Source organism: Pinus tabuliformis, chromosome 1_2, assembly GCF_031772625.1.
Source record: "Pinus tabuliformis cultivar Carrire ecotype Pingquan chromosome 1_2, CPIR1, whole genome shotgun sequence".
Taxonomy (NCBI): domain Eukaryota; kingdom Viridiplantae; phylum Streptophyta; class Pinopsida; order Pinales; family Pinaceae; genus Pinus; species Pinus tabuliformis.
Window position 1 is genome coordinate 192,430,179 of NC_142298.1, and position 25,823 is coordinate 192,456,001.

At 38.3% G+C, this 25,823-nt stretch overlaps 1 pseudogene; it reads right to left on the reverse strand.

Annotated features, from left to right (window-relative positions):
• LOC149205147 (glutamate synthase 1 [NADH], chloroplastic-like) overlaps nucleotides 1-25,520 on the reverse strand; it is an 86,946-nt pseudogene extending 61,426 nt beyond the window's left edge.
• Nucleotides 25,521-25,823: the final 303 nt, after the last annotated feature.

Below are 25,823 nucleotides of genomic sequence, written 5' to 3' on the forward strand. Positions count from 1 at the left end.
GATGACCCATCCCATTATAGGACAGGTGGAAACCATCCTTGGAAGCGTTTAGCAATGATTGTTAACGCTCAGAAAGGGGTTCGAATAGACAAAAGTCGAGAAGCCAGAGAGCCTAAGAAGGAGAATGAATAGACAGAGCAGATTGGCTTTAAAAGCCACAGACTGACAGAAACAAAGGCATGCAGTATTGAAGGCAGTGCTGAGACAGATATCCACAGAGACAGAGAGTTAGTGAGGAGAGTCTATGTACTCAAAGATACTTGGGGGATCCGAGTAAAAGCCTTATTGCTTTGTATTTCTTGTGTGAGGCTCAATTTGAGCTCACTGTTGTAAAACTCTGCTTCTAAAGACATAATAGAGAGGCCATCACTGAAGGCTAGACCAGGATATGTAGCCCAGGAGTTTTGGGTGAACTCCATATTAAACTTACTGTGTTTATGTGTGTTGTCTATTATGTTTCTTTAACTGCTTCATTGTCTATGTATTTCACAATCTTATCGATCCATTGCACAGAGTAACATAGGCATATCCATGCACATGAGTCTATAATACCTTAATAAATGTCTTAGATCTCATTATTAGGTCAAATGGTATTAGAGCTTTAGGTTTGCTAAGGTTAGACAAGCTTGTTCTGGATTGCTGAATGCTAACTAGGTCAAATCTCAAATTAGGAGAGGGAGAACTAGTTGAGACTAACCCAAAAATAGGAAGAGTCTATCCTAGGAAGAAAATGGCAGAAGAAACTCCCTCAGAATCAGACTCTCAGTTCATGGATAGTTTCATGACCATGAGAGCCATGGTAGAAGAGATGTATCGAGAATTTAAGAAAGGTAGAGGTGAAGATACTTCAACCTCCAAACAAGAGAAAGGAACAGAAAAACCTCTTCTATATGGGCATTCTGAAGGCAAAGGGAAAGGAAAAGAACCTCCTCTATCAACACCTCCTTCTATCCCTTTGATTAAGTTAGATGTAAAATTTGATTTGTCAATATATGATGGAGAATTAAATGCAGAAAAGCTAGATAACTGGATTAGACAGATTGATGTATATTGCAGGGTGTAGAACATCGATTCAGAAAGGAGAAAGATTCAGCTGGCTAGCCTACGCCTTGGAGGAACTGCCCTAGTATGGTGTGAAGGCAGGACCCAAGCTAATTTGAAGAAGCATGGTAAAATTCTTTCTACCTGGAGTGAATTTGTTTCTACCATTAAAAAACATTTCTATCCAGTAGCTTATATGTAGCAAGCCATGATGAGTTGGCAAACTCTTTACTAGTTAAAGGGGAAAAGTGTACAAAGCTATACCCAGGAAGTTATAAAAAGAGATTTAATTCTAGGCATTTCTTTAGACTAACCTAAAACTTTGCTGAAGTATATAGGTGGTCTACATAGCTATTTGAGGCACACCATTCTCATGTTTCACCCTACTAGCATAGATGAGGTATCCGTTCAGGCTACACATCTAGAGGCTAGAGGCAAGAATGTGAACCCAAAGATTGGGGGATAATCAAAACCCACTGCAAGGAAAAACAAGGAAAAGAGGAAGAAGAAATGGAAAGAGAGGAAGACAAATGCTGTACAGAAAGACAAACATTCATGCACTCACTGCAAGAAGGATGGACATGATGATGAACATTGTTGGTCTCTACATTCGGAGCTGAAACCCAAGAAGTTCGATGGCAAGAAGAAGAAGACTGTTGCTGCTATTCAGAAAGATTTGGGGTTAGACTCAGGTGATGAAACAACAGTCATAGCTACAGGTATAAAAGGTAAAAATTTTGAAGCATCTACTAGTAATTCTGCACAAACTAATGATAATGAAGAAAATGAGAGGAAAAGACATGAGCTTTTCATATTAGAGTTATTTCCAAGCATAAAAAGATTGATACTTTATTCGATAGTGGTTCACAAGTAAACTTGATTTCTGAAGCAATTGTAAAGAAGTTGGGACTACTAACCACACCTCATAAGAAGCCATATCCATTAGGTTGGGTATGTGATAAAGCAAAGCTACAAGTGACTAGACAATGTAAACTTAGGTTTGCTTTTATGTCAGCATTTGTAGATGAGGTTGAGTTAGACATAGTTCCCTTGGATATATGTGGAATTTTTTTAGGAAGTCCTTAATTGTATGATAGAAAAGCCATTTTCTATAGAGCTGAAAATAAGTATCAACTCACAAAAGATGGAATAGAATATACTGTAAGACCTCATCAGCTCAAAAATAACTATACTCTCATAAACTCAGGGTAGATGAAAAGAATTGTAAATTCATGCAAGAAATTTTTACTAATGGTTGTAAAGGAAAAGAAACTTTATAAAACCAATGTATTTGAGGGTAGTGATGCTAAACAAAAAGCTTATTTAGAAAAAGTTGTTTCAGAATTGTACATGATATTCATTTGCAGCAAGATTCTCCATTGCCTAACATCAAAATGTATAGGTGATCCACTTTAGAGAATGCAGAGATCAAGAAGCAGGTACAGGAGCTACTCGAGAAAGGGTTCATAAGGCCAAGCACATCACCATGCAGATCTCCAATCATGTTGGTGAGAAAGAAAGATGGTTCGTGGAGGATGTGCATTGATTACAGAGCATTGAATTAAATAACAATCAAGAATCATTATCCCCTTCCTCGCATTGATGATCTATTGGATCAGTTGAAAGAAGCTGTTTACTTTTCCAAGTTGGACTTGCATAGTGGCTACCATCAGGTCAGAATTGTAGAGCAAGATGCATGGAAGACTGCTTTCAAAACGAAGCAAGGGTTGTATGAATGGCTAGTTATGCCTTTTGGCTTAACTAATGCTCCTGCCACTTTCATGAGAGTTATGAATGATGTACTCCAACCTTTTATTCATGATTTTGTAATTGTATATTTGGATGACATTCTTGTTTTTAGTAAAACATGGGAAGAACATTTGAAGCATGTAAAGCAGACTCTAGATGTTTAAAAAAAAGAAAATCTCTATGTTAAGTTATCAAAATGTGAATTTGGTAAAACATCTTTGAATTATTTGGGTCATATAGTAGGGGGTGGTGAATTGAAGATAGATCCCTCTAAGGTTGAAGTCATTGTGAACTAGCCTAAACCCAAATTTGCTACAGAAGTTAGGAGCTTCCTAAGAGTAGCACAATATTGGAGAAAGTTCATTGCTAAATTTTCCTTGATTGCAGCTCCCTTACATGCTTTAATAGGATTGAACAAAGTGTTTCAGTGGGGAGGCAAATAGCAAAACGCCTTCAACACCTTGAAAGAAAAGATTAGTATAGCACCAATACTAGCATTGCCAGATCTTTGAAGACCATTTGAGATTGGAACAGATGCCAGTGACTATGCCATGGGAGCAGTGTTGATGCAACATGGTAAACCCATATGTTATCATTCTGAGACTTTTAATTCTGTAGTAGTTAATTATCGCACATATTATAAAGAATTGTATGCATTAGTGCAGAGTGTGAAAAAGTGGAAACATTACCTATTGGGAAAAGAAACAATTATACATATTGATCATCAACCACTTCAATATTTACACTCACAAACTAAGTTGCAGCAATCACAACACTATAGGTGGATGGGTTTTCTACAACAGTTTCATCTAGTCATCAGATATAAGAAAGGCATGCACAATAAAGTTGCAGATATGTTGTCTAGACCAATCATAAATGCATCTACTATAATTAAACATAATTCAGTATTACATGAAAGCTACATTGAACAATATGCTCAAGATGCAGATTTTAAAGATGTATATGCAACTTTATGTCATGGAAAACAAGTAGAAGAATTGGATTATTATGTTAAGGACCAACTCTTGTATCATTTGGGAAAGTTATGCATTCCTCAAACTGAAAGAGCTAATATAATCTAGGAAGCACACACTTCTCTAATATCAGGTCATTTTGGTGTAAGTAAGACATTTGCACAGCTACAAATATTCTGTTATTGGCCAAGAATGCATGAAACAATTTCTAGATATATTAAATGGTGTACCATGTGTACTAAAAGCAAGCCCAGCAATAGAACACTAGGCTTGTACACTCCAGTTCTAGTTCCTTCTCATCCTTGGGAAAGTGTTTCCATGGACTTTGTTGGGGGATTGCCAAAATCTAGAAAAGGTCATGCCTATTTATATGTTATTGTGGACAAGTTTAGCAAAATGTGTATTTTAATACCTTTTAACAAGAAGATTGTTGGAAATAATACTGAGAGGGGGGGTGAATCAATATTATCAAGTCTATTATTTTCTTTTTCAAACCCAGATCATATACGCTACTTCAGTTAGTGAAATCACGTATATACGCAACTACAGATAAGGAAACCTGAGTATACCATGCAAACTTATAATTTAATTTATCTTACAGATGTTGATCATTAATCTGTGTATAAGAATTAGATAAACAGTAACCAGAAACACTGAAACAGTGCAGAAGACAATCACACACAAGAACACAAGATATAAGGTGGAAACCCAATGTAGGTGAAAACCACCTGCTACAATTCGTCTCTATCTTCTTTTAATTAGAAACTTCTTTTTACAATGTTTCTGTACCGGTGCAGTCTTTTACCAGTACGCAGGCTACTACCTACAGAGAGCTACAACCCTCTCTCATTCTCCAGCTTCTCTTGGAAGGGAGCTACAACCCCCTTAGCTCTTATACTAGCTGGGATACTAGTACGCAGGCTACTACCTGCAGAAGGCTACAACCTTCTCTTTACTTCTAGGGACCACGTTTCATAAATTTTCAGACTGGATCCATGAACATCAATCAATCATCAAGAATTTATGCATCAAACAATCTCCTTTTCACCAATTAGAACCGAATCAAGTAGACACTTCTCTGACATCTGTACCCAGAACACAGTAACAGTAACCACACACCAAATTCTGAACCCAAAACACTGCAGCAATAAACAGAAGCAGCTAGAACACAACTCAAGAGATGTACGCTACTTCAATAACCAGAAACCTGCATGCATATGCTTTTGTGTTTGGACCAACCTGCGTATACGCTATTTTTACTCACAGAACCAACTTGTATACGTGCCTTTGCTTCAATGAACCTACGTACAAATCTATAAAGGATAATTCACCCTTTCAAATATTCAGACATTAATTAACCCAGATTACCAGATTTATAGATCAAGCATGGGCCACATATAACGAATCAAAATCATACAAAGATACTATTATTCAAGCCTTAATATTATGACCCATCAAAAGAACTTATCCTTCTCTTTGCGCTCAGGTTCCTCCTTCATTCAGATCCATATCTGCACCATAACCCAATCACCAATATTCTAGATCTAGCACTTTATCAGATATTCAATAATTCAAATGATGCTTTGCCAAATGATCTCCTTCCTCTTTTATAGTCTTAGGCCTTTCACAATACCAAGGTTCAAAACCATAAAAAATAAATACCATGGACCCAATACTTGGGATCAACACTTATGACGAGATACCATGGCCCAAAACCATAGGTCCAAATACCAAGGACTAAATACCACGGACCAAAAATAAGTTCTCCCACATGTACGTGCTTTTCCTTGCATGAAAGTGCGTGTATACGTATACGTGACTTTTGAACGACAAACCCGCGTGCATACACGTCTTCGTCATGGTGAACCTGCATATATATATTTTTCTTCCATTCTGAGAGCCTAAACTATGATCTGTCACCGGAGTGAGTTGCCATCAAGGACAACACCTGTGTCGTACCACCAAACCTATGCCATAATGCCAAAAATCTCCCCCTTTGGACTTGATGGAAACCCGAAGACCCTCCAAGTCATTCTCCCCCTTGGTCATCAAGGGCAAAGGGTTGTGCTCCCCCTAATTACATGCTGAAATCTCTGCTCTGCTGTGCTGAACATGCTCCCCCTGACTGTAGGCGAGATCTGCAAAAAGATGTTCTTCAAGAAGAATCATGACTTTTACATCATAAATGACCTTCCTATCACCAAAAGACTCTATACATACATCCATCACCCAACCAAGTGGGGATCATCCACCCAACCAAGTGGGGATACATAAAAAGTTTACATATGACAACCAAGAATATTACATCAATCATCCCAGGCATAGTGGGGAAACCAAAATAGGCCATTACATGACCTTGATAATAATTGAAGATATACATGACATAGAGATGAAATATCTAGAGCAAGACTTATGAAAGTCACCAATAACTGATATCAGCAGCATCTGTCAATCACTATTCAGATCAGCAACCATGTTCTCCTTTTGTTCTCCCTCTGCATTTGTTCCACCTGAAACCAACAACAGCTGTGTACTTGAACCAAAAGCTTCTAAGATAATGCCAACAATGCATTATTAGAAGTTTATCTGCTCCCCCTGAACCTGTGCCAGATGGTCTCTGTCAGACCCATATCAGACTCTTTTCAACCAGAGTTTGTCCCCACTAATTTCTTTCAAACTACCATATATGCAACTGTCTCTGCATAAACCGGCATATGCACGCTGTTATCACTCAGGTTGTCCCTGAAGGTTAAGAAAGGGATACGGCCGAGGTAACCACAAACCAACTTTGGACTGCAGGTTCTAGCCCACCTGCAATCAGAGAGGGCTCTCTCTTTTAGATTTAATTTTGTTTGAAAGGATTTTAGGCTAGGTCTTGGGTTCAGGGGGTTCTTTGTTTTGTTTTGGTGGGAAAATTGATTCTTCAGGTGGAGAGGCAGTGTATAGTCTAAGTTTCTCGAACCATTGGGCGTGGAGTCAAGGAGGAGAAATGCTGTTATATTTCTTTAATCGCAGTGAGGGAAGATGGAGCCAGATAGCTGAGGTCGAAGCAACCTTCAGGTTTTATGGACGGAAGAGATGCCAAGCAATGAGAGGCAGTTAAGAATCTCTCAATCGACTTAACAGAGAAAGTAACAGGGCACTACCTAGGGGCAGTTAAGAATCCCTAGGTAATTGGCCAGCACAGGTGAATTGGGGTAAATACGAGCCGGGAGGAATTCATACTCATAACCAATTCATTCAGAAGAAAACATCAAGAAACAGCAGGAATTGAGCATAGAGAGTATTTAAACTAATTCTAGGCTATTCTTTTTTCCTGCTATTTAGATAATGGCAAACACATAAACAAAGATAAGAGGCACTTATTGCTTCAGGCCGCAGCGCAGGAATTCCATCTTCAACCCTTCAAAACATTCATCAACAACAGACAGTTCTTTCTCCGAGCTTTCAGCAATCTTTGATTATGGAAAAACTCAGGTGTACAATGCGAGTCTCTAATGAAATTCTCAATTGACCAACCCTTAAAACTATACAGAGGGTGGTATATATAGGGCAAAACTTTCTATCTACTACTTTTATTACAACTTGACCTAATCAGGTCATAAAAAATCATTTATTGACCTAACTCTATCTAGAATTAAATGCAAAAAATCTCTTGAGCGGCGCTGAGGGTCGCCGTATCAGAAATAAGTGAATGATGTGGTCCTTGGTGGCTTGATGCAGTGTCTTCTGAAATAAATATGCATGGGTTCCTGTTCCTCGAAGCCTGCCTGCATTTAAGTTTAAGCTGTGATTTGAGTGCAGGAATGGGCTTTAGCTGCCTGATTTGACTTCCTGATGGGCTCATTAATTCTTAGCTTCTTCGAGCCACTAAAATATCTTCAGCTGATACTCTTTGGCGTTTTCTCCTTCTCTGATACTCTTTGACAAAATCTGGGCTGCTGATCTGATGTACTGTGGGTCTAATCACGAATTAATGGCCGTTGTTCGGCCTCTGTACCTTTGAAATTGTTTTCTGATCCTTTCGGCATGCTCTGCGAAGAAAGCTGATCATTTCTGCACCTTTTCGGGCTTCCTGGGGCTGCATGGGGCAAAGATTCCTTAAAGATTCCCTGAAGATTCCCCATATCGGCCCAAAAAAACCTGCGATGAGCTCATCAAAAACTGCCTCAGAATTCGATTCCGGGGCTCCGAAGTGCGACTTTTGCGCCTCTGCGTCAAAAAAAGGGCTGATGACGTCAGCATTGTACGGCAGGTGACGTAAGCATGGCGACGTGGCGGGATGATGTCAGCATGACATCATCTCGTACGGACGATGATGTGGCAGGTACGGTGGCGGGACACGTGGCAGTGACGTGGCAGGAGGCCACGCAGGTGGGTGACTCATCGGGTGACTGTACAAGGGGGGTGACGTGGGCTGGTGACGTCACCGGGCGGTAAGCGGTATGTGGCGCACCGCTTATGGGGGATGGCGGTTTCGGACGGAGGGGCTCCACCACAACCCGGCGCCTGACGCATGGCGGGAGTACGGCGGCAAAACCACCGAACTCCTGGACGTTAAAGGCCGGGCGCATCGGGGAGAAGGATGCCCGCCAGCCGTAGATTTGTGGGGCTGTGGATCGGACGGCTGGCGTCAGACGTGATGGGATATGGGGTTAACGTGCGGGAATATTTGCAGGAATATTCCAAATTTAATATGCGCGGCGGATGGGTTATAAACTTAGGAAAACGGGTTTACAGGGTTAAATAGAGGCGCGGGTTAATAATTATGCACAGGAACTTTGGGTTAGGGGCGGAATGTGGGTTTTTACAGCGGTGGGGTGAAATTTTACAAGGGGAAGGTGAAAACATGGGTTTTTTTTGGGGGTTTTTGGGGTTAAGGGAAAGGTTACTAGCTGATCAGATGTCAAACTAGTTCCTCAATGACTCGGATGGGCTAAAAACAGTCCCAGATGGACTGAGATTTCCCTGACTTAGTATAATTATGGCTATAGTGCCAGGGGTGGGATATTTACATAGGGGAGTGTTATATACATGATTTTTAGTAGGGGAAAGGGAAAATTGTTAGGGAGCTATATAATAAAGTTAAAAGTTAATATGGAGATGAAGAGAGGGCGCTAAGGTGTGAGACCTTATACCACTTTGGGGAAAATAAGGCTCACAGATGATGAGTGAGCAGTCCTTGAGTGAAGGAGATCCTCACCAAGGCACATGTCATGGAAACGATGTGACTGAGAGACTCAAGCAGATCTTGACCTCTTGGGGGATGTTAGTAAGTGACTTGGGGGGGGAATGAGAAGAGGGGGATGTTAATGAATCTTCAGCCTGAGTACCTTCATGAAACTGCAAACTGCCTGATAACTGTGATCAGAAAAGATAAGACATTGTGGAATACAAAATTGATCACTAGTCATGTTTCTACCACATCAAAGCTACCTACCCAGCCTACTGTCCTAACATTTTTTCTTCTTTTTATTTTGGGTGCACTTGGACTTGCAGACCCAGATTCAAAATTTTTTCTTTTGAATTTTCCTATCTAGATCTGCACTTATTTATGCCAGGGCCCAGATTAAACAGTTGGGTCCCTTTGATTCTCTACCTATCTACAAATCTGCCAAGATTAAAATGTTTGGACAGATGTCATTCTCTATATTCTAAAACAGGAAATTGAAACCTAGGGAGACCAGGATTAAACTGTCTGGACCTCCCTTTAAGAACTTCTTCAAAACTGGAACAACTCATCAAAATTGGAAACAACAGTAACATTTGTATTGGCATACTTTATTACTTCTTCTTTGGTTTTCTTCTCTGGAAATATGGAACCTTGCTGCAAGAAAGATGACATATTTGGCATGTAAAAATGTCAATCATGAAATATGAAACCTGTTGCAACAGGAGGCTAACACACGCGGATCCTCCTCAGGCAACTCGCATACACACATTTTTCTCTGAAACAGACAAGTTTCAACAGCAAGATGATGCATCAACTACTCCTAGCTTCTGTCTGAGGTATTCAAAAGTTTCACTGGGCAGTGGTTTGGTGAGAATATCAGCAACTTGTTCCTTAGATGGAACATACTCCAATTTGACCTTTTGTTCCAACACTTGTTCCCAGAGACAATGATAATTGATCGATATGTGCTTAGTCTTTGAATTCATGACAGGATTCTTTGAGATACTGATAGCACTTGTATTATCACATAAGATGGGGATAGGTGGAGTACAAGTGATTTGAAAATCCTGCAAAGTTTGCATCATCCAAAGGAGTTGAGTGCAACAAGATGCAGCAGCCACATATTCTGCTTCAGCTGTAGATAATGCAATTGAGCTTTGTTTCTTGCTGAACCAAGATACTAATCTGGAACCCATAAAGAATGCACCACCACTAGTGCTTTTCTTGTCATCCACGCTTCCAGCCCAATCTGCATCTGTATAAGCATGAAGAGTGAGATCTGTATCTCTAGGATACCATAGGCCATAGTTTTGAGTTCCTTGAAGATACTTGAAAATTCTCTTTACTGCCTAAAGATGAGTTTCCTTAGGATTTGCCTTAAATATTCCAACCATTCCCACTGCATGCATGATGTCTGGTCGGGTACCTATTAAATAGAGCAGACTTCCAATCAAGGATCTATAAGTTGGTTGATGCACTGCTGCTGATTCATCATTTGCATTGAGGCTGTATCTTGTAACCATAGGGGTACATACTAGTTTTGAATCTTCCATGCCATACTTCTTCAAAATCTGCTTGAGGTACTTGGTTTGAGATAAAAAGATACCACCTTCAATTTGTTGGATTTGTAATCCAAGAAAATATGTCAGTTCTCCAAGTAAGGAAATTTCGAATTCTTTCTGCATCACCAAGGCAAAGTTTTGACTCATAGCTTCTTCATTGCTGCCAAAGATGATATCATCAACATACACAACAAGTATTAGCAATTTGTTATTTTCAATTTTTATATAAAGATTGATATCCGCTGATCCTTTTGAGAAACCTTGTTGATGAAGATATTTGTCCAGACGATAGTACCAAGCCCTTGGAGCCTGTTTAAGACCATAGAGAGCCTTCTTAAGTCTGCATACAAGTTTTGGATCATTTCCTAGGATGAATCCATCTGGTTGCTCAATGTAAACTTCTTCTTCTAAGTATCCATTCAGAAAGGCAGATTTCACATCCATTTGAAATACTTTGAACTGCTGAAAGCTAGAGAGAGAAAGGAACATTTGGATGGCCTCAAGTCTAGTAATGGGAGTAAAAGTTTCTTCAAAGTCTATCCCTTCTTGTTGAGCATACCCTTTACAAACAAGTTTTGCCTTGTTTCTAATAACTTCCCCATTTTCATTCAACTTGTTTTTGAATATCCATTTTGTCCCTATGACATTCTTATCTTTTGGTCTAGGAACCAACTCCGAAGTGTTGTTCTTTTCAATCTGCTCAAGTTCTTCATCCATTGCTTTGACCCAACATTCATCTTTGCATGCTTCTCTTATATTTTGTGGTTCAGTGGAGGAGAGCAATGCCAAATAGCTTGAAGCTTCTGCAATTGTTCTTCTTGTTTGTATCCCTACCTCTTTCTGCCCCAAGATTTGAGATTCTGGATGATTCTTTTGAATGTACCTGGATGGAGTCTTTTCTTCTATCCTTATCTATTCTTCTGGTGCCCCATGGATTTCTTCTTCATCATGAATCTGATTTGATGTTGATGGATAGTCCTCATCATCTTCGAAATCTTCAGATCTTACCTGCCTAGGAGTGTTTTCTTCTTCATCAATCACTACATCAATACTTTCAACAATTTTTCCAAGCCTTTTATTGTAACACTTGTAAGCTTTGTTGTGGGGAGAGTAACCAAGGAGAATGCCTTCATCTGCTCTAGGTTCAAAATTGCCAAGATTTTCATCAGTATTTTTGATATAGCATTTGCTTCCAAAAATCTTGAAATATTTTACCGAAGGAGTCTCACCATACCAGATCTCATGAGGAGTTTGAGTGCTGTTCACCCGGACATTTGTCTTGTTGAGAATAACAACTACAACAAATGCGGCTTCACCCCAAAAGGTTGCGGGAGTTCCAGACTCATCAAGCATAGCACGAGCCATTTGTTGAACCATTCTTTTCATCCTTTCCACTACTCCATTTTTCTGAGGAGTCCTAGCTGTAGAGAATTCCCTTCTTATTCCATGTTCTTCACAAAAATCGAAAAATTCATTCGAGGTAAATTCTCCTCCTTGATCAGACCTGAGGCATTTGATTCTATGGTCTGATTCGTTCTCCACCAAGGCTTTGAATGATTTGAACTTTTCAAAGGCTTCATCTTTGTGCTTCATAAGTCCTATCCAACACATCCTGGAAAAGTCATCAATGAATAATATAAAGTATTCTTCTCCTCGAGGTGACCTTTTCCTAGATGGACCACATACATCAGTATGGACAAGTTCAAGCGGCCTGCGGGCTGATCCTTCCTTCTTAGGGAAGTTAGTTCTGGTTTGCTTACCAAACTGACATGATTTTCATATTGTATTGTCTAGAATTCTGATGTTTGGAAGACCACAAACTACCCGGTATTTGCATGCTTTCCTTATCTATGAGAAGCGAAGATGCCCCAATCTTCTGTGCCATAGCCAGTGTTCATTATTCTTGCTCAGATAGCATTGAGGTTGTCATTCTTTGAATATGTATAAATTATTTGGATTTCTTATGCCTTTGATCACTATTTTTCCTATATCAAGATCATGAACACTACATCCATTTGATCGAAATATTACCTCAGTTCCTTGATCGCACATTTGACTGACACTCAGTAGATTATGCTTTAAGCCATCAACATACATAACATTTCCAGCTTTGACCTTTTCTTTCAAATGAACCGAACCTTTACCTTTTATGAACGCAGGGGTGTCATTTCCGAATGATATCTTCTTCTCCTTCTCTAAGGCACAATATGGCTGAAGTTTTTCTTTATCACTTGTCATATGTTTTGAACATCCACTATCGATGTACCATTGATTTTCCTGCCCTTCTGCATATAAGGCTATACCACATCTTTCTGGTTGCGGTTCTTTCATTCTCCATGTTTTGGCACTTGAGGCTTACTCCTTCTGAGTTGTCTGCCGAAACCTGCTCTTGCATTCAAAATCTTCATGACCGAAATTGTTACAAATAGAACATTCTATTTCATTTTCAAGAGCAGAAAAGTTATTGTAGGTTCTTTTCATGATCCCAGTCATACTCCTCTATTTTTGAGCTTCTCTAGTCATGATAATTTTGTAGGCAACACACTGAGCTGCTTTGTGTCCAAAGTTATGACAAGAGAAACATTGGCCATTGAAGAAATTCCTACGATTATCAAATCTACCAGCCAAATGATTGTAGTTTCTATTGATATCCATTCTTGAAGCAAATTGAGAAGGTTTTACCTGTGGCTGGTTGTAGCTTTTGCTCATCCTTAAAGAAGATTGCCCTTGATTTACCTGGTAGTCTTTGTTCATTCTTGAGGTAAATTGTCCTTGATTTACCTGGTGAGCAGCATTGTGCCTTTGTTGTTGATTGTCAACCTTTTCACTTCTCCTTGCTACATCAAGATAACTTTTGGAGGTGGATGGCTTCTACGCTTGAGATGATTCTTCATTATATCCCAAACCTGTCATGATTAGTGGAGAACGTTGCACTTTGATAATCTCATCTAAAGTGTGAGATCCTTTAACAAATCTAAGATTAAGAACTTTTGTTTTCTTAATCTCTTTTCTAAGTCCCACAATTTCACATTCTAACTTTTCATGATGTTTTTCCTTTTCAGCAAGTTGGAATTGTAGAGTATCTATGATCGCATTCTTCTCTTCTAAACAAATTTTGAGTCTAGAAATCTCTTCATAAAGACCTTCTTCATCTATAACATCCACAAAATCATCATCTTCAAAAGCCATTAAATGTTTATAATTATAACTTTGTTCATCTTCATCACTATTTGAAAGTCCATCACTATCTTCATGAGTGTAATAGCTTTTCTTATTTACATTCTGTTTCTTGTTCCATCTAATAGGTTCCTTACCTTTGTCAAGCTTATCTTTATGAGGACACTTGGCAACATAGTGACCAACTCTTCCACAAGCAAAGCATTTGAAAGGTAACTTACCTCTGAATCTTCCAGCACCCCGTTGAAGGTTCTTGACAAAATTTGATTCTTCCTCTTCTTCTGACATATGTCCTGACTCATAGTAATCTCCTTTGCCTGAAGCCTTGAATGCAGCTTCTCTCCTATCTGATGGTCCTCCTTTCCTCATTTCGTAAGCAGTTAGAATTCTGTGCAGCTGTGACATGGTAAGGTTCTGTAGATTCTATTTTTCTTCTATTGCAAAAACTTTTGATTCAAACTTAGAGGACAAAGATCTTAGAACCTTTTCAACCACAACATCATCTTTTATTTCTTCACCCAAGTTTTTCATACAATTAACAATCTCATCTATACGTAGGAAATAGTTAGCCACACTTTCATCATTATGCATTCTGAGATTTTCATACTAAATTATGAGGGTTTAAAGTTTTGCTCGTTTTACCTGTTCATCTCCTTCATAGCTCAGAACAATCTTGTCCCATATTTCTTTTGCGGTTTTATACTGCATAACCTTGACGAATTATAATTGAGATAGACATCCTAATAGGGTATTGACAGCCTTTGCATTTGTTTCATATTGCTTCTTGCCAGCCGGATCTGTAGGAGTTGCTGATGGAAAAGTGCACCCTGCATCTATGATATCCCAGACTTCTGTACCAAGAGATTGAAGATAGGTTGTGACTCTTACCTTCCAATAGACGAAGTTGGTCCCATAAAAAATTGGTGGCCTAATCGATGCTTCTCTCTCGTAGTTGCTCATGATGATAGATCTTCCTTCAAGCGATCAAGCTTCTTCTGAAGGACCTGCTCTGATACCAATTGTTGGAAATAATACTGAGAGGGGGGGTGAATCAGTATTATCAAGTCTATTATTTTCTTTTTCAAACCCAGATCATATACGCTACTTCAATTAGTGAAAACCGCGTATATACACAACTACAGATAAGGAAACCCGCGTATACCATGCAAACTTATAATTTAATTTATCTTACAGATGTTGATCATTAATCTGTGTATCAGAATCAAATAAACAGTAACCAGAAACAGTGAAACAGAGCAGAAGACAATCACACACAAGAACACAAGATATAAGGTGGAAACCCAATGTGGGTGAAAACCACCTGCTGCAATTCGTCTCTATCTTCTTTTAATTAGAAACTTCTTTTTACAATGTTTCTGTACTGGTGCAGTCTTTTACCAGTACGCAGGCTGCTACCTGTAGAGAGCTACAACCCTCTCTCATTCTCCAGCTTCTCTTGGAAGGGAGCTACAACCCCCTTAGCTCTTGTACTAGCTGGGATACTAGTATGCAGGCTACTACCTGCAGAAGGCTACAACCTTATCTTTACTTCCAGGGACCACGTTTCATAAATTTTCGGACTGGATCCATGAATATCAATCAATCATCAAGAATTTCTGCATCAAAAAATATCCTTTTCACCAATTAGAACTGAATCAAGTAGACACTTCTCTGACAGCTATACCCAGAACACAGTAACAGTAACCACACACCAAATTCTGAACACAGAACACTGTAGCAATAAACAGAATCAGCTAGAACACAACTCAAGAGATGTAAGCTACTTCAATAACCAGAAACTTGTGTGCATACGCTTCTGTGTTTGGACCAACCTGCGTATACACTGTTTTTACTCACAGAACCAGCATGTATACGCGCCTTTGCTTCACTGAACCTACGTACAAATGTATAAAGGATAATTCACTCTTTCAAATATTCAGTCATTAATTAACCCAGATTACCAGATTTATAGATCAAGCATGCGCCACATATAAAGGATCAAAATCATACAAAGATACTATTATTCAAGCCTTAAGATTATGACCCATCAATAGAACTTATCCTTCTCTTTGTGCTCAGGTTCCTCCTTCATTCAGATCTAGATATGCACCATAACCGAATCACCAATATTCCAGATCTAGCACTTTATCAGATATTCAATAATTCAGATGATGCTTTGCCAAATGATCTCGTTCCTCTTTTATAGTCTTAAGCCATTCACAATACCAAGGTTTAAAACCATAACAAATCAATACCATGGACCCAATACTGGGGATCAAAAATTCTGACGAGATACCATGGCCCAAAACCATAGGTTCAAATACCAAGGACTAAATATCACGAACCAAAAATAAGTTCTCCCACATGTACGCACTTTTCCTTGCATGAAAGTACGTGTATACGTATACGCGACTTTTGAATAGCAAACTCGCATGTATACGTGTCTTCGTCATAGTGAACCTGTGTATAAATATTTTTCTTCCATTCTGAGAGCCTGAACTGTGATCTGTCACCAGAGTGAGTTGCCATCAAGGACAACACCTGTGCCGCAGCACCAAACCTGTGCCATAATGCCAACAAAGATTACAGCTGAACAAACAACAAAGTTGTTCTTTCAGCATGTATGGGTTCATTTTGGGTTATCCACTTCTATTGTCTCTGATTGAGATTCCCGATTTGTTGGGAAGTTTTGGTCAAGTCTATGGGAGTTGATGGACACCAGACTGAAGAAGAGCACAACCTTTCATCCATAAACAGATGGTCAAACAGAGGTGGTCAACAGGACAATGATCCAGTTGCTCAGAGGCTATTGTAGGAAGCATCCCAAGCTTTGGGATGAACATTTATGTTATGTGCAACATGCTTACAATTGTGCTAAACATTCTTCTACACAAAGATCTCCTTTTGAGACTTGTTTTGGTTTCATACCAAGATCTCCCTTGGATTTTGTCTTTAGTAAAGACATAGCAGTTGATGGACACAGTAATGTGGACAAAGAAACCAAGTTCATTAAACAGATCCAAGAAATTCACCAGGAAATGCAAGAACAGCTAGAAAAGATCCAAGCCACGTACAAGGCAAGGCATGATAAGCATCAAAATGAGCATAGATTCCAAGTTGGTGATCAAGTCTGGCTGTACATTAGCAAAGACAGAATGCAAGGTGAAGGTAAGAAGCTGAAGCCAATAAGGTAGGGGCCTTTCAGGATACTTGAGAAAATTGGTGAGAATGCTTTTCGCCTTGATTTTCCAGCTTACATGCACATCTATTCAGTAGTTAATGCAGAAAACTTGAGACTATTTGAACCTTCTTTGATTGAAGATCCCGAAGAGAAAAGTCAGTTGCCTTCTATTGATGATCTGTTGCCTGAATATCTCAATGAGTTGCAGGAAGATATAGTTCTGGACAGGAAGGTGAGAACTACACGCAGTGGGGATGTTGAGTACCTGAGAATTGGACTCAAAGGTTCAAAACCAAGTAGTGAAAAATGGATAGAGATTGGACAAGTGAGGAAGTTGTATCCTCACTTGATTGATGCTTAAAAACCAACTTTTGGTGGTCCAAAAGCCTTTTCAGTGGGAAGGCATGATCCAAATGGATCCTAGAATACTCTCTAAGTCTTCAAAATCATTCAAAATATCAAAACAATTGCATGGGAAGAACACTTAGAAACATCGGAAAACACTATCGGGAGGTGAAAAACACAAGAAAATAGTGAAAATAGAGCTATCAGCGGCTTGAACACTGAATGCATAGTAGCCGTCAGATCTGGCTGATCAACGGTCCAGATCTGATAAGAAAATCACAATCGGCAAGGCTATCAGAGGTTATCGTTGGAGACCCTATGGAACTTGCAATGGCGATCGGTAGAGTCACCAAGGACCATTGGTCAAGCGCGCAGATTGATGACCGATGTTGCATCGCAGAATCACAATCGAAAAACCCATATATGCGATGTGATTAGCCAGACCTGATGGATATATAAATTCTATGTTATCATATTTGAGATCCGTCAATTGGCATTTTTAATGCATTTCCGTGTATTTTGTTTATTAAATGAAATACAAAGGGAAGCACCGATGTGATGAAACCCAGACCCAAAGGGGTTTAGGAATGAAAATGTATAATATTTCAAATCCGCCCAAAGCCATTTTAATGGGATTTTTCAGTATTTTACTGTATTTCTAAATGCAAAAAAAATCCACGAAACAAGTGGGATTTTGGGGGGAACAAAGCGATAAATGATTTGGGCCGGGCTTCGCCCAATCCGATACAATGGCTGCCACGTGTCCCGGCTAAGGAGAGAGAAAAACACCCTCATCGGGTGGTTAACTCCCATATGAAAGAGCCGCCCGAAATGGATCTCAACCGTTGGATCAAGACCTCTCAAATCAACGGTGGAGATGTGATATCGCTACAAAGGCGGACTCGATAGGAGTTATAAGGCATAACTTATAATATTTCATATCCGATGAATAGTGATTTGGTGAATTTTCCTGTGTTTTGCAGCATTTCTCTGTTTTAATAGAAAGCGACCAATTTTGGGATTTCAAAGGCCTGATGACCCATCCCATTACAGTACAGGTGGCCACCATCCCTGGAAGCATTTAGCAATGATTGCTAATGCTCAGAAAGGGGTCTGAATGGACAGAAGTCGAGAAGCCAGAGAGACTAAGAAGGAGAATGAATAGACAGTGCAAGTTGGCTTTAAAAGCCACAAACCAACAAAAACAAAGGTAGGAAGTATTGAAAGCAGTTCTGAGACAGAGATCCACAGAGACAAAGAGTCAATGAGGAGAGTCTGTGTACTCAAAGAGACTTGGGGGATCTGAGTAAAAGCCTTATTGTTTTGTATATGTTGTGTGAGGCTCAATTTGAGCTCACTATTGTAAAACTCTACTTCTGAAGACATAATAGAGAGGCCACCACTGAAGGCTGGACCAGGAGATGTAGCCCAGGAGTTTTGGGTGAACTCCATATTAAACTTGATGTGTTTATGTGTGTTGTCTATTATGTTTCTTTAACTGCTTCATTGTCTATGTATTTCACAATCTTATTGATCCATTGCACAAAGTAACATAGGCATATCCATGCACATGAGTCTGTAATACCTTAATAAATGTCTTAGATCTCATTATCAGATCAGCATTTTAGGCAAGGTAAAGGGTAGAGTGTTCAGGAGTTTACTCAGGAGTTTAGAAAGAAAGCATTGGCGCTTGGTATTTCATTGGATACACATGAAACTTTATTAAAATACATCGGAAATTTACATTCATATTTGCAGCATACATTATTAATGTTTAATCCTGATGATTTTGATGAAGTGTGTGTTCAAGCTGTACATATTGAATTAGGTTGCAGACCATTCAAGTTTTCACCGCAATCATCCAAAGAGTTGGAAATCAAGGATTCCAATAACAGTAAAGGGAAGAACAATTCGAAGAGAAAGAAATCAGTGATATCCCAGAAGGAAAGACCTACTTGTTCTCATTTCCATAGAATCAATCATGATGAATCTAAGTGTTAGAAACTTCATCCATACTTTAAGCCAAAAAATTTCCTTAAGGAGAAGGATGAAAAGAAGGCAATTGCTACAATCCAACAAGGTCTAGGTTCCAATTCAGGTGATGAAAGGAGGATAACTGCCATAGTTTCGATAGGTAAACTTCTGACACTGGTTCAAGTTCGAATGCTATTGCATCTTCATCAAACATAAATCCTTCAAATGAGGATAAAAGAGTTGAATTATTTAACATAAGGATTACTTCTACGCACACAAAGATAGATACAATGTTTGACAGTGGATCATAGGCAAATTTAATATCTGAATATTTAGTTAAGAATTTGGGTTTGGAGACACGGAATCATCCAAGACCTTACCCATTAGGGTGGCTAAATAAATCAACTCAGATAAAAGTCACAAAACAATGTCGATTAAGATTTGCCATTATAGCTAATTACATTGATGAAGTGGAATTAGATGTGGTTCCAGTAGACATATGTGGAGTTGTCTTAGGAATTCCTTATCTTTATGATCGTGATGTAGTATTTTATAGAATAGAGCACAAATATCACCTTAAGAAAGATGGTGTTGAATTTATTGTCATGGCACATAAAAGGAAAAATCACTTGAATTTAGTTGTTGCTAATCAGATGAAGCGATTAATAAGTTCAAATAAGAGATTTGTAATCATGTGTGTAAAGGAACAACATAAGAATCAACATGGTGTTTGTTCAGGTTATGGGTATCAGCTTAAAGATAGTTTGATCAAAGAGGTAGAAAATTCTCCAATTCTATTTAAAGAAACCAAACATCTTACTCATAAGCACGGAATACAACATGAATTATAGTTGATGCCTAAAGATCCTCTTCCTAATGTTAGAATGAATCAATTCAGTCCAAGTTTGGAAGTTACCAATTACAGGGATGCAGGTCAATATTGGGGAAAGGCAATGTTAAATTTCTCTTGTATTGTGTCACCATTTCATGTTTCAAACAATTTGGAAGCCTCTTTTCAAGTGGAGAGGAAGCCCTTTCATTTTCATATCAAAGCATTTTCTAAAGCAGTGTCAAAGTATCAAATACATTTAAGGGAAACTTATGCATCAGGGGAAAGTGATAATCAATGGAAACATCATTTAATGAATGGAGAAACAATGATTCAAACAAATCAACAACCATTTCAATACTTTCAAAGACCAACTAAGTTGCAGCAGTTTACACCTTACAGTTTGATGAGTTTATTACAACAAGTTCACTTAGTAAGCAGGAGTCAAGAAAGTATATCAAGTCTAGTAGTTGGTATGATGTCAAAAATGTCTTTGATTGTCTCTGTCATTCCGCAATATAGATTTTTAATACATGGCAATGGTATTGAACAATATCGTATAGAGACTGTTTTCAAAGATGATTATGAATCACTAACTCATGGTATTTCGTGGAAATTAAACAATTATCATGTTCATAACAAGTTGTTTGACCATCTTTGCAAGTTGCTCATACTGTAGATGGATGGAACAGGTCATCGAATCAAAATGTGCCATGGTTAGCATCATCGGGTCATCACTTTCAAGTGGTTGATCAAATGTATTGGTACATCATCAAGGAAAGGTGGAGAGTGAGGGAGCTCTACCCTCATTTACTATATGTCTAGTCAAACTTTTGTGGTCTAAAGGATTTCAAATGGAGAAGATTGATCTAGGAGGATCTTGTCAGATCAGTTACACAGGTTCAATTTTGTCGTCAACATTCATGTCTAGTGTCGTCAGCTTTGACAATGATGTTTATGGTTCAGGCTGTCCAATAATGTATATGGTTTTCATGGTGATATGGTTTGGTACACGGTTGTCGACATGTGGTTGTCGTCAGTTTTGCCAGGATTTGGTCATCAATATGTGATTGTCATATGCCTTACAGAGTTCAGATGTCGAAAAGGTTTTGTTGTCATGTGATGTCACCAATGTCACTTTGTGACGAAGTGTGTAATGGGCTTATGTGAAAATGTGTAAGTCTTTGACACTAAAACACCTAAAAACCTAAACTAAACCCTATTTTCAGCTAGTTCATCCCTAAACTCTGCAAGAGGGAGTTCGAATGCATCTGGAGGGGTATAAAGGAATTTTTGTTCATGAAGAGGAGAGGAGAGTGTTTTTGAGTTTTGTATGCAGATTCTGGAGGATATAGGTTGTTTTGTTTTTAGTGTAACAGGAGAATCCAGAGTCAGAATTAGGAACTGTGATAGGCGTTGGAAATATGTTTCAGAGAGCTTTCTTATGACAGTGACCAGAAGTGCTTACATGCACATTCATTTTGGTCAATTTACTGTGTAATCGACCTTCTCGAAATCAATCGTAATAAAGTGGTCGCCCATCTTGAAAGTAGACCTAGAGACGTAGTACATCAAGGACGAACTCCGTAATCAATCTTCCTATCTGGTATTGCTGTGTATTTATTGTTTTCACTTTTTTTTGCATCTTGCTTATGTTTAACATCTGTCGTAAAGTCTTTCTTCTCAAGCAGTTCTCACAGTTTTAGCACTTTAAGTTAACATTCATTTCACTGATGGCATAATCAATTATACTTCAATTTTAACATATGATCATTTCAGATCAGCACCATATGTACAACATGTACATGACACCACATGCACATAGCACCACATGTACAATCATACACATAACACCACATGTACATAGCACCATATGTACAACATGCACATCATGCAAGATGTGTAAGTTTTAACCCCGTATAGAAATTACCTGCATACGAATTCTAAAAACATAAAATAAACAATGGTGAGAGCATAAAACATAAAAAACTATACACAGAGATTTTCTCCTGGATCCCAAAACCAAGACTACCATATTGATTTTTCGTTATATTCCTTTCAAAGTTAAAATGCATATATATACATGTCGAAGCATCCATAAACACTAATCCATTAATCTTGGATTAGAACATAACCATAGTTCCCTTGACTAGATCTACAAAAATACCATGGATAGAAAACCATCATGCCCAAAACCATGTGTAAAAACCATGCACAAAACCATAGGTAGGTTTTCCCACCTAATATAGGGTCCAAAAAAATATAACACACACCCAAAAATATGTAGACAACATTGCATATGAAACATGGACAAAGCACCATATGTACATATCACCACATATCCAACATGCGTCCAGTGCAACAAACAGGGAGGGCTATTTCCCCCCTTGTGACCCCCCCCCCTCCCCCCACCATCCCCCCCCCTGCACATGGGGCTAGTCATTTAAATAATATGAACACACCCAAAATTCTCCCACTTGTTGATTTCTTTCCACAGGGGGCCATAGGAGAGCTTAGTTAGTGGTCCAACCCTACAGTGCCCATTGTTTCTCTACACCAAGAGAAATTGTTAGTTCTCGTAGACTTTGTCAATGCATCTTTAGTATTCTTCAAAGTGTCCGCCTTTTCCAGCAACACCTTTTTGTCCTCAACCATATCCCTTATAAAGTGATATTAAACATCAATGTGCTTTGTATTTGAATGATAAGAAGGGTTCTTTGCCAAGAAAATTGCACTTTGCTTGTCACAGTTTATCCTTATAGCTCATTGTACTAACCCCATACTTGAACACAATCTATACAACCAAATTGCTTCCTTGCTTACATGAGTGACTTCCATGTATTCTGCCTTTGTAGTTGAAAGTGCCACTACAGACTATCTCTTTCTCATCCAACTAACTGCACCTCCAAATAGGTTCAACACATACCCACTTGTAGATATTCTTTGATCCAAATCTCCGGCCCAGTCTACATCAACAAAGCCATAGATGTCAAAAACTCTGTCCAATCCTGGTCTTCCTTGGTAGCATAGATCATAATCACTAGTTCCATGCAAATACCTGAAAACATGCTTCACTGTTGTCCAATGCTCCTTCCCTAGTTTTGACATAAACCTACTCAATAATCCCACTACATGTTCAATGTCCAATCTAGTAAAGACCATTGCATACGTCAGGCTACCGATTTCACTTTTGTATGGAACATGAGACATGTCATGTTCCTCTTCTTGTATCTTGGGACATTATTCAGTAGATAAATTTACAACGACAGGAATAGGAACCTTCACTAGTTTACTATCTTGCATATTAAACCTCTAGAATATTGTCTTGACACACTTCCTATGGTTTAACCAAAGCTTCCTTTTTGTCTGATCTCATTTAATTTTCATGCCCAAAATATAGTTTGCAACATGTTATCACTCTAAAATTTCCCTAGGGTTGTCATGTTGTGTTTAAAGAAATAATAGAGGTAACCACAAACCTACTTTTGAGATTAGGATCTAGCCTTCCTAATGCTCAGAGAGGGATCTCTCTTAATGATTTAACTTTCTTGGATTAATTGATTTTATGCTAGTTATTTAAGCTTGGCTGGGTTTTGATTTGATTTGGTGGTGGAATCACTGATTTAGATGGATAAATGAATGTCTCTTTACCATTGGGCCATGGAGTCCAAATGTCAAGAAAACAGGACTGAATCAAGTTCTAAAGATAGTGTTCATAGGGAAAGGTAGTTGAGTAAATTCAGATCTTTTAGGCTGGATGAAGAAGTGGTTTTTAAATCGAGGTCAAGGAGCAGTTAAGGATTCCTCAAAAAAGATAATGAGTTAAATGAAAGAGATCAATTGAAACTAGGGAGCAATGAAAAATTCCCTACTCTGGATCTCAGAAGAAAACATCAAAATGAATAATTGTTCAAGACAGAGTGTACTTAAACAAATTCTGTAGTAACATTCCAGTTATTTCATTCAAATTGGAAAACATGTAAGTATGTGAAATACTTAAGAAAATAACAATTCAACAAATGAAATATACTTCACTAAAGTGGCCGAACAAATGAATCCTGTAATAAAATGCCTTTATTACTCAGTCCAGTTGCTGACTTGAAAATGTTACAATAAACCTTTAGGTTTTAGATCAATATAACTATAGAAATGTTCAGAAATCCACCCCTAATACTTCAAATTATGAAGTATTTATATAAAAAAAAACTATTACAAAATATCCTAAACTGTTTTAGGCATTATTCAAGGAAAAAGAAATATCTTCATGCAAGAAGATAGAGACAAATATGTATTGATGCAAGTTATCCCTCTTTTATTATTTGATGTTGGCTTTTCTTTGATATTATGCTACTTTTTCTCTCTTTCTTATTTCTTTCTTGCTGACTGTCTCTTATACTTCCTTTCACTGATACTCTTTCATCTTTAAACTTTGTTACTCTTTACTGTTTTACCTTGACTGCTCTTGACTGCCCTATTTTACCTTTCATCTTCATAATAAATAATTCAACTTTTCCCAACACTCTGTATTTGGTAATTTAATATTTACCATTCTTTTGTAGATTTCATCAATATCTGTGTATTTTGTTAAAGTAGGCTTGTTTATGAAGAGATGTTTAACCTCATACTGGAGGTAAAATAGGCTCTCAAAAGTCTGATAAAACACTTTTCTTGTAGGAATCCCTTTCATGAAGGAATTGTTGGCTTGTTCCTTTCCAAATTCTCTGATTTTCTTATCATAGTATTCATGTGCCATCAACCTGTCATTAATCACCAATGGATTAGGCAGACCTTTCTGCCTCAAAGCATCAAATTTCACCATAAACTTGGCTATTGCTAGCTCCATTGTTTGGAATTTATCCACAAGTTGTGTAATCAGGTTCCTCTTGGTGATTACCTTCTTTACTTCTAGTATGGCCTCAATTCTATCAGCTATTCCAAGCTCCTGCAATTTATACTTGTTCTTTGAGTTAAGGAACTGGATTAGTCTTTAGGCTTCTTCTAGATTATTCCCAAGTGAGGATCTTACCCTTTAAATTGCCTCACCAGCTTCTTTGACCAAATCATTTTTCTCAAATATCACCTGTATAGAAGGCCAAATATCATTAACAAAGTTAATGATATTGGCCCATAGCTACTGCTTTTCTTGGGCAAGTGGTTCTTTCAATGTCAATTCTTTCTCTAACTTCTGTATTCTCTTAGTCAATATGTTTGAATTTTGTGTTTCATTTTTATGCATGATTTGTGCCAACTTATTTTCATCCTCTAGACCTTTTATTTGTTCCTTAAGTCTATTTATTTCATTGGTTTGGATGGACATATCTTGCATAGATTTGATTAATTTACCTGCTTCATCGCTGGCATGAGTTGCTGCTGTTATTGAACCTGTTGCTGATGTAGTTGTCGATGCAGTGGGAAGCGTTGTAGCCACTGGAGCTACTGTGGCCACTGAAGCTGCCAAAGTAGAAGGAACTGTTGTAGTAACTATAGGAATAGTAGTGACAATAACTGCTTCCATGCTGGCCTATTTCTCTTGCACTAACTTATCCATCTCATTTTCCATTTCTTTTAATTGAGCATTTAACTGAAGAATGAGGTCCATCATCTCATCTTTTTGGCTTTAATTCTCTAGAACTTCCTTGGTCTATGGATGTTCAGAAGGAGGAAATTTTAGCTGCTTCTTTAATGCAACAATCATGTCTTCATTCTTCTTTTTTATGATCTTTTCTATTGCCTTGATGTCATTTGGATTATAGCGAATCTCAATAACCAAGTATTCTAGTGATTTAATTATGTTATCCTTTGCTTGTGAGGATGTCTT